Source organism: Cygnus atratus, chromosome 2, assembly GCF_013377495.2.
Source record: "Cygnus atratus isolate AKBS03 ecotype Queensland, Australia chromosome 2, CAtr_DNAZoo_HiC_assembly, whole genome shotgun sequence".
NCBI classification, from domain to species: domain Eukaryota; kingdom Metazoa; phylum Chordata; class Aves; order Anseriformes; family Anatidae; genus Cygnus; species Cygnus atratus.
In genome coordinates, this window is record NC_066363.1 from 72033157 (window position 1) to 72042784 (window position 9628).

Sequence of the window (9628 nt, forward strand, 5' to 3'; positions counted from 1 at the left end):
ACCATACTTAGCACTAATGACTCAAGAGTCCGAGTCATTCTGAAGGCAAATTATGCTTTAAAAGATCTCTCATAATCAATGACTTTAGGTAATTTAGTTATCCAGTGGGGGAAAATGTGCACTTCAGAGCTGCTTCCTGGGCTGAAACTTATGCAACAAAAATGGAGAGCAACACAGACCTAGTTTTCTTTCATTTACACCCTTTTCTATGGTAAGTCTGTTCAGCTGAAGAAATCATAAAAATAATGGACAGAGGCAAACAAGATTCAATTTATTAAAGATCAAAACTGAGATTAGAAGAAATACCACTGCGTAGATAAGCTACAAGATGAACTTCATATAAAACTGTGTGGTAGTTAACAATCTTGCAGCATATTTAATGCCAGAGTCCTGGGGGACAGGGCAGAATGAACATAGCTCTTTACACAGGACAGCATGACAGATAAGCTATCAGATTTTCATTACAGAGCAGAGCTTTTTTCATTTGTACTGGATTTATTATAGTAGTTATTAAGGTCAATAAAGCAGACCGTTGACTCCAGGGAAGATGACAAGGGATGCAGCAAACAAGCTGTTATTGATTTGGCTCAGGGACAACAAAACACTCACTGACCCATTCCAAGAACAGTTATTTACTGCTTTTACTTATTGCTAGATGACATCTAGGATGACAGATATCCTTTATGTTTGTTAAATATAAATATTCTACTTTGCTGGAATGAATACTTATTAGATGCTTCAAAATCTCATGACATACAGATGAGATACAATAATTTGTGCAATGAGATGCACAGACATAGACCTGCAAAATATTAAGTATCTTGATTAGCACAGAATGTTCTCTTAGTAAATGACAGTCACAGTCAAAGGAATATACTGGACATGTATGTTTACATGTGTATCTCATATCTAAATACAAGTTTTAATTTTCCCCATATATTATGAAAAGTAGAGGATGTCAGTTTCTTGTCGAATTATAAACAATTTCAAAGTCTTTATTTTAAATTTTGAACAGTGCTGTTATAGTTTATGGTATCACTGAAAGCTCCTGACAGATTTATGTTATGAATGAAATACAACCAGCTGTGAATTATAGGGTTGTAGTTCTATCAAAAGATTCAGGTAATGTCATAAGCCACAGGAATCTGATTCATGAGAATCCCAATGGAATTACAGATCTGAAACTTCTACCTTACTTGCATTTTTACATACAGGCTATATGTGATGAAATATTAATACATTTACACCTCCTTGCCCAGATTCCCCTCTCTCAACTCATCCTGCCTCATCATTCCCTCCTTTTCATGTTTTTTCACATCCCCTCATACTGGCAATTTTGCTTTGAGTGGCAACTATAATCTGTAAACTATAAGTGCTGTTGAGCAGCACTTTTAAGGCTTAAGAGTCCTAATCTTTGTCTATTCTATTTTGAAGTGTTCCTTGCAGAAAAGTCAGCAAAAGCAAACATGGGACAAGTCACGATACACACAAGTTTACAGGCTAGTGAACTGGCTTAACCCGTCAGTGAAAGAGGCTGTGCTAACCTCCTGGGTGGAGAAATAGTATATCTCAGATATGGTATATGTCCTGTCCTGCCACTTCTTTTTATATAGATGCAGATTCCTAGGAGGCACTGACAGTCTCTCTCACTTTGGTTACTGCACCCTGGGACAGAAGATTCCTGCCTTCTACAAAGGATGATACAAGCCAGGTCATTCATAAATTTATAAATTTTTTAATGATCCATTTTACATTTTCCTGCCCAATTTGAACTGCATGGCAAGGTACAAGAGGGATTATTTCTTCTCAGCATGTATCTATCAGAGTAAGTCTTGCAGGTTATGTGCATGCTGATGGTTGCGTTATCATACAGCCCACCCATGACCCTGTAAATTGCATTTTACAACTACAGTCACGTGGTTCCTTACATTTCCCACATAGAAAGAAAATATATTTCATATACTTTTCCTTTCTGTAAAGTCTGGGAACCTGGCAGCCAAATGGAAGGACCACTGCTGGTTACGTGTAACCAGCCAGCCCTCTGGCAGCTGCAGCCCGTCCTCTGGCAGCTGCAGCCCAGTGCCAGCAAGTCATCAGTGCTCCAGGACTCCTATAGCTAGTCAGCAAAACAGTCTCAAAACACAAAGCGCCCTGCATGTCTTGTCAGTATGACTCAGACATATCACTTAACACCCTCCCACAATTTAATGAAATGTCAACAAATAAAATTATACAGTTTAGATAGTTTACACCTGGATGAGCTACTCCTCAGCTTGTCTTCCCCAATGCTCACAATTTAAAATCTGTGTAGGTTTCTGAATATGTTGCAGATTTCCACATTGACAAGGCTAAGTAAATCTAATAGCCTTCTAACCCTTCAAGGGTTAAATAAATTCAATACCTACCAATGAAACCCCCAAATCCAGACCTACAAAAATCCAGGACTTCTAGAATTTGGCACTTGAAAGCCAATTATCCAGGTGCAGAAATATGACAGCCGTGTATGATCATAGCCAGGGAGCAAATTAAAATTGCTCTTGAAATTCCCTTGCAATTAGTGCAGGGACACTGCACATCATCAAAGTCTGTGCTCACAAGTCCGGGATTTCACAAAGTGAAATAAAAGCTTATGACACTAGCTGTGTTTCAGTGTGATTAGCAGTGATTAAACAGCAGAGAAAGTCTGTGCAGACTAGAAGATCTTGGGTCCCATTTTGAAATCTGATGTGGAAAAGCATTTCGAAGGACATGCAGGCCACCATTTTAAGGTGGAAGCCACATCCATCTGATTTTCAACTGTAACCTTTCCTAGAAAGCACTTAGTCAGGCTGTAGACGTCCACAGAATAAACAGCTTGTTGGACATACTACCTGAGCCAAAGTAGATTAACACAGCTCAGACAATTTCACCGTACTGATAGTATTGTATTTTAGAAGAACACAAACTGGCATAAGAAAGTAACCTAATCTCAGTGAATTATTTCCTCTAGGGTGTGGTTGGTCAGAAGAAAATAAATCAAGACCACATTCATTTTTAATCTTTGATTTTTCAGAGGAAACATACATTCAGTTTTAAGCACTTTTTTTTTTTTTTTTTCCCCTCAAGATTCAGGTTTTTGGAAAGGATTTCCTTGATGTATATTATACAAAACCTAAACTAACTTACTGGTAAAATAACCAACTAAAATCAAATCATTTAATGCAAAATTAAAGCTCCTACTAAGATGGCCATGTGCTACACGGACTTTATTTTTTCTTGACTATAATACTAACCCTATTTGTCCAAGAGAAGAAATTGAAAAAAATATGTGGAAACCATATCTATCAAAAAGCACTGCTCACTGGCATAGACAAGGCAAAACCACCACCCCCTAAATGACCATTGTGTCAGGAGAGCGTGTTAAACAAAAATAATGGTAACCTTTTAAAATGTTCATGTCAGAAAAAAATCTGACAGCCATCTTCCCACACGCCGTCTTGTGTTTCAAGCATTGTAAAGATGTGTAAAATACATACGAATAACACATACGATCCCTAGATCATGAAAGTCTGGAATGAAAGCTAATTAAGTTGTGTGCAGCTCATAACACTGTTTTCTACGACACTGCAGAATTTTATGCCCATATTTACTGTTATACATTGTTCATAATATCATCTTCAACATGTCAAATTTAGCATAACGCATGCATTTGTATTAGGATCAGAGAGCTATTGTGCTTCATAACCCTAAGAGTGAATTAGTGTCTCCATGATGAAGTATTCCTATGTGATGTGGGATATGGAGACCTGAATTCTGCTCCCAATTTTGCCAATGATTTTCCTCTTGACCTTGGACAACTCACTAAGAAGGTATCCTGGCTTACTGCCAAACATACTTGAATCCCACGGGATTTACTAAGATGTGTGAGAGGATTAGGCTTTCAGTGCCGTGTCCCTGCATCCATTGTTGGGTCCTCAGAGTAAAGATTACCTTGTTTGTAAAGGCCTCCCTAAGAAATGTATAAGAGCTAGAAATTTTACCTGATCCTTTTTCTTTCAACTCATCCTAAGCAAAGACAGGGAAAAGCAACTTCATTTACTGACAGGCCCCGATTCTTTTCTGAACCTTCTTGACAGAACGAACAAGACTCCCAGAACAGCTGCTTTCTGCTGCGCTGGCTCCTCAGCCACTGTAAGAAAATCTGGGAAGCTGTTGCATGGAAAAAGGGGGAGAAAATTATCTTTGAGACCTGTGGCAGGACCTTTCACTTCAGGATATAGCTCTGTTTGCAGTTTTAAAGTCCTGAAGCTTATGTACATACAGATGCAGTATCAAAATGAACAAACAACAAGTTTGCAGAGCTGAGCACGGAACGGACAGGAAATGCCTGAAGGTAACCCAGGCAACCTTAATTTTCTCCATTTGTGCAGTCTTTAATTTTGTCATCACACAGTAAAGGCTCTCCTTCAGCAGACTTCTCTGCCAGATGTTTATAGCAGCACCAGCAACTGCCAGGTTTATGGTATCTCAGAGGTCTGTGGTGGAAAAATAACAAAAAACAGTGGTAAAGCCTACATGGAAGTTTACTGATATTTGAGTTCCTACAAGAACCCCATAGTTCCTGTGCATGCAATTTTCACTTGTAATACAGAGGAAAAACTGAGGGAGAGGGAGCACAGAAAAAAAATAACATGAACAATCCATCTTATATACAAATGACACTTCTAGGATGTTGAGTTTATCCAACTCCTCAATACATTTAAAAAGCAGGCAAGTTGCTACAAGCCCTCTCCTGACCACTACCAAACTCTGTCTGTCAAGGTTTCCTAGCCATCAAGTTTATTCTTCAAACAAGATTCAGCTCACTTTTCCAACCAACCAACCAACCAAACAAACAACAAACAAAAAAAACCCCTAAAGATTGATTTTCAATACACAACAAAATGTTTCTCAATATATAAAGTATTCAAACTTAAATCAAATTTCGTTATAAAATACATTTTGGGAAAAATTATCCCCCTGAAACTCTCACAAATGCGGAGGCAAAAGAACACCAGTAACTGTTATACTGTTTATACGGCTACTCTTTAAGGTGAACACAATCGCTGATTTTTTGATTTTATAAAGAGACTGAAGCTTGAGATGCAGTAAAATTGTTCTCCCCATCCCCCTGGATTAGCTACACTAGGATTTTTGTTTGTTTGTTTATTTATTTATTTAATTTATTTATTTTTAGGAGACTAACAACTGTAGTTTTCTCCATAATTAAACTATAAACAGTAATCCCCTCTTCTTCTCTCTAGCCAGTGGAGCTAGTATCAGGCTAAGAGCTTCTGGAGCAATTGAGGAATAGCTGCATCAGCACTTATGAAATATTAAGTACTAAAGAGCCAATCAGCTTCTAATTTATCCAAGATAAATACTCCCACATGAAATTACAAAAGTAAAGATGGTACAAAGAAAAAATAAAATTATCCATTCTGTCTAAACTGTAGCATTTACTGGATGCTTGCTGAATAACTAGATACCCTGTTATTTATTTGTTGATACAAGGGTTCTGCTTTTCAGTTGTACGTGGACCAAAGTTGTAAAGTGGAAATCTCTGTTTGACTCACAAGACAGTAAGAGGCAGTGATCCATTAGTATTGAAGCAAGCCTGCGGATTGCCTTTGATGCAGGAATTTGCTAAGTATGCAAGGATGAGCAATAAGTAAAACACATAAGATGAAATAATAATAAATCAAATGTAGAAGTCATCTAAGAAACTTGCAAGCTGCTGCAAAACTACTGCAAGGAAAGCAGAAGTCTGCTTCCAACATCTGGAAAATTCCTCCAAATTTCAATTTCTCAATTTATAGGCTCTGAAGAATTAAGCAGGCAGATCACAGGCATCCATTAATAATCACTCATGTCTCTTCTGGGTCAGTTATCTCTTGCAACAGATCTTAAGTTACAGTTCAGCCTGTCACCCTCAAAACTACAATCAGGTTATTAATCAAAGAGTTCCAGAAGTATTTAAGGCAAACTCTATTCTCTATTTTATTTCCCATTACAACAGGATGCAGTGGCTTTCATATCCAAGGGCACATACATTCTTGCTAACTGTGGAGCTTTAAATCAACTGAAAACATCAGTACAGTCCAAAGATACGCTGTCCATGTAATTAAAACAATAGGATAAGCATTACAAGCCACCTGATACTGAAATTTGGGTTTGCTTGTTTGCATATTTGCAAAGTTTCTTTCAAAGTTTTCCAGCAAGGAGGGGAGGACAAAGGTCTCTCAGTTCTCTGCCTTTACTTTTGCTCCCTTAAAATACAGGCTGGTGTGAGGGGCTCCTAAATGGGAAGGGGATGGAAAGGCAGCTTGTCTCGCCAAGTTTCCCCAGTCTGGGGCTTCCACCATTCACAGAGATGGGGCTTCCCCTGCCCCATTGGGTCAGGAGTACGGTTGTTGCAGATCCCCACTGTCACTACTCCAAGCAGGCCAAGGACCGCCTTTGTTCCTCAGGCTCAGCCTATCTGCCAGGCCTGGCTGAAGGGAGCCCACAGGGGAGGCTGGCAAGGATGAAAATGTTAGGATTTGAGAGTGGACCAGAGAGGCAGCTTGGAGCTCATTCCAGGGACCCTGGGCAGACCGTAGCTGAAGGCTGTGGTGGAGCTGATGTGGGGCCCACAGAGCCTGGAGAAGGCAGTGGTGCCCTACTGAGACTGCTAGCAGCTCCTAGATGTTATCCTTGCCAAAGAACCCTTCCACCAGGCCAAGCATGTGGCCACATCTTGAGGCAAAGGCCTCGGCACAGGCAAAAGTGGGTGTCTGGCTGTGTGTGGCTCACTGTCATGCACTGGCAGGGAGCAAGGCTGCCATTCAGCCTCAGGTGCAGAGAGCAAGCCACCGGGACTTCCCCTGGCCACCTGCTCCATGGGTGGCAGGGTACACGGAGGTGGGCTTTGGGCCTAACATGGCATGGGCATCCTCATGTTCTTCCTAGATCTCTGAAGTGACTGCAACTAACTTTGAAATGTAATATACCATTCCTGAAGGAATCCCTTGTCAGGATTCCTTTAGAACACAAATGTAACCTCCAGAGGTAAGCACCACTTAAACAAGAAGAGCAAGTGCTGTATTTGTTCTTCTGGTAGTTTCTGTTCAGTGCAAGGAAGTGCTAAGAGCTTTGCATTAACAAAAAACAAATAAAAAGATATTGTCCAAAGCCACCTAAAAGCATAGCTGTTCTTTTGAAGTCTACTCAGGAAGAGGTAGAGTTTTGGATCCAGCTGACTATCAACCCATGGTGAGGAGCAGAATGAGGTGGTGGTGGTGGTGTGTTTCTCCTGTCCCCTGAGCTCTCCTCCCAGGCACTGGCGAGCAGCATGGGACCTCCTATGGGGATGTGAGGAGCATCATGCATGTGGGAAAAAGGCAAAATCCAGGCAAGGTATACTCATAAACTCATTAAAACAGAGATTCACTTCAATGGTCCTAGTCAAAGGATTATAAGCCTGACAGAAGCTTTAAAATGGCACTATACAATGTTTTTTTTGGACAAAATGCTTTTTCTAAGGCATACACTAAAGAAAAAATTGTAACATATTTAATTAAAATTTCAGTGCAGAATAAAGTGTCAGTGGAAATGAGGAAGAGTGCCAAAAAAGCCAACAGTTTGGTGGTTAAGGCGGCTCATCTGCTGTGTGGGATAATAAAGTCCAGATCCCGCTTTAAATTACGGAATGTGATTTTCTTGGTATTAATTTAATTGTTTTCTTATTCATTCCAGGAGCAAATTTTAATTTACTTTTGGGAGGTCGAAATTAATTTAAAGTTCTTGCAAATAGGCTGAATTATTCATAGTGCATAATGTTAGTAAAAAGATAAGATTCTTGATTTTTTTTTTTTTTTTTTTGAAAATCTACATTTGTGTTAACTAACCATCTTTGGTTTGGGAAATAGATCGATTTAGAAACAATAAGAAATGATTTATTGACACTTAATAATTCTACTTATGTTTTTTCCAAGGCTGTAAGTGCTTGAATAATATTCAGTAGATATCAAATGCCAAAAAAAAAACCAAAAAACATGGGAAAATGAATTACCATCAAATTTACATTCATATGCATAACCAGTATTTGTCTTTCTGCATTCTTCTCCCTGTTCCCCCATGAGAATGCAGTAATTGCAATATTCCCATTCAGGTAAACACATTTTTTTTTCTTCATTATGAAAATAGCAGTGGGATTTGGACCATATAGAAATAAAACTATAGCAATACTTTGGATATTTTATGCATGGTATCGTTAATGCATTTTGACAAATAGTTTTTATTTTAGAGCTTCTATCCCAACTGCTCATTCAGCTTGTTGTCCAGGTCAGTGATTAAACTCATCAACACTTTGCAGTTTTCATTAACCTTGGTATAATATTCACTTGCTGGTATTTTCATGTTTCTTATATTTCACAAAGACTTTTCCAAACTTGTATTAAAGCTTAATGGTACTATAAAACATTTAAATTGGTTTACAACTAACATATTTGAATGCTGCTTGTAAGAAAAAAGTGTGTTCCAGTGGTGACCTCTGAGTCAAGCTGACATTCTCAGCTAACGTGGGCTAAACATTGCATCACACAATTTTACTTAGCAGCTTTGATGCAAATTCTCCCTAAAATCAGCTATGATTTTAAATAAAGTGTAAGTCGATAGGTGGAGGGCAGGGGCAGAAAGAGCCAGGGCTCTTTCCCACTTCTGCAAGCCCCACTGCAAGTAATAAGACTAAAGGCCCAGAGGCAGCTAATGTGGACCCTCATGTGAGCAGCTCACCACATACCTGCACACCCGCTGCTGTGGCATCAAGAAAACACACTCTGAGGTGTGGGAAACAGCCTAACCACAGCAATGGGACCCTCCATCTTGGCTAATTTACTGCTTTTCCCAGTGTCTAGTATCAGTTCAGTTATCTCTACATCTGTGGATACATCTCCATATACAGAGAAAAACCCTTTCAACTCAAAACCAAGTTTAGCATAAGCTGGGCTAGAGCTGATGATGTATTCCAGGAGATTTGGGGTTAGATTTTTTTTTTTTTTTTTTTTTCAGTTTGTAAAACATACTGAAAATGATTCGTAGACACAGGTGCCTGGAGCTCTTTGGTATTTTTGGAAATAAACCATACTCATGGATAAGAACCCATAATGTCCAATGTTTATAATTTTCTGCAGGGATGCAGGGGATTTTTTATGCAAGGATCTCAAAGCCTTTTTCTATTATTAAATATGCTTAAATACTTCATGAGTTACTCCCATTTTAAGGAAAAAGTGACACACAAAGAGGTTGAGTAATTTAGCAAAAAGGGACACAGGATCCAGACATCCTGAACGCATGCCTTAGTCAGAGAACAATTCTATTGGGAATAGGCATCCAGGCTACCCTGCTAAAATTAGCTAATTAATAGGATTATGAAGTGAGACTTAATACTCCAGTAAGACCTGTAAATTGAATATAGTTTCTAACACTTGAAAGAGTGTCTGGATTTTGATACCTCATGAACGTGAGTGCATTTACCACTCACCAATATATTACCACTCACATAAAAAAAAAAAAGAAAGAAAGAGTAATTTGTTTTTGTAAACAGTGAATACATGGACAGTAAGTAAAC